The following is a 1,111-nucleotide window of genomic DNA, read 5'->3' on the forward strand; positions in this document are numbered from 1 at the left end:
AAGGTTTTTCCACAATACCTGAAGACCATTTAATTTTTGGGCTTCCGTGGCGCGATGGTTAGCGCGTTGGGCTGTTAACCAATAGGTTGGTGGTTCGAGCCCATCCGGGAGCGGTGTTGTGCGGTCTCAGATGTAACGTAAAAAGTCAAGGTTTTTTCCACAACACCTGACGAACATTAAATTTTTGGGCTTCCGTGGCGCAATGATTAGCGCGTTCAGCTGTTAATCGAAAGGCTGATGGTTCGAGCCCACCCGGGAGAGGTGTTGTGGGGTCTCAGATGTAGCGTAAAAAGTCAAAACATTTCCACAATACGTGACAACCATTTAATTTCTGAGCTTGCGTGGCTCAATGGTTAGCGCGTTCGGCTGTTAACCAATAGGTTGGTGGTTCGAGCCCATCCGGGAGCGGTGTTGTGGGATCTCAAATGTAACGTAGAAAACCAAAGTTTTTCCACAATACCTGACGACCATTTAGTTTTTGGGCTTCCGTGGCGCAATGGTTAGCGCGTTCGGTTGTTAACCAATAGGTTGGTGGTTCGAGACCACCCGGGAGGGGTGATGTGGGATCTCAAATGTAACGTAGAAAGCCAATGTTTTTCCACAATACCTGACGACCATTTATTTTTTGGGCTTCCTTGGCGCAATGGTTAGCGCGTTCGGCTGTTAACCGAAAGGTTGGTGGTTCGCGCCCAACCGGGAGAGGTGTTGTAGGGTCTCAGATGTAACGTAATAAGTCATAACTTATCCACAATACCTGACGACCATTTAATTTTAGGGCTTCCGTGGCGCAATGGTTAGCGTGTTCGGCTGTAAACCAATAGGTTGGTGGTTCGAGCCCATCCGGGAGCGGTGTTGTGAGGTCTCAGATGTGACGTAAAAAGTCAAGGTTTTTCCACAATACCTGACGAACATTTAATTTTTGGGCTTCCTTGGCGCAATGGTTAGCGCGTTCGACTGTTAACCGAAAGGTTGGTGGTTCGAGCCCAACCGGGAGAGGTGTTGTAGGGTCTCAGATGTAACGTAATAAGTCATAACTCAGTGCCGTCTTATCCATTGGGCCCGTAGGGCACTGGCCCAGGGGCCCCTTAAGAACAGGGGCCCCATAACTGTC

At 49.1% G+C, this 1,111-nt stretch overlaps 1 non-coding gene across 1 annotated transcript; it reads left to right on the forward strand.

Moving 5' to 3' along the window:
* The first annotated feature begins 776 nt into the window (after positions 1–776).
* Positions 777–849, forward strand: TRNAY-GUA (transfer RNA tyrosine (anticodon GUA)). Its single transcript has one exon. It is a non-coding gene; the product is annotated as a tRNA-Tyr (tRNA).
* The last annotated feature ends 262 nt before the right edge of the window (positions 850–1,111 follow it).

Source organism: Phalangium opilio, unplaced genomic scaffold (assembly GCF_054372755.1).
Source record: "Phalangium opilio isolate 3A_F unplaced genomic scaffold, DU_Popi_V2 ptg001170l_1, whole genome shotgun sequence".
Classification (NCBI taxonomy): Eukaryota; Metazoa; Arthropoda; class Arachnida; order Opiliones; family Phalangiidae; genus Phalangium; species Phalangium opilio.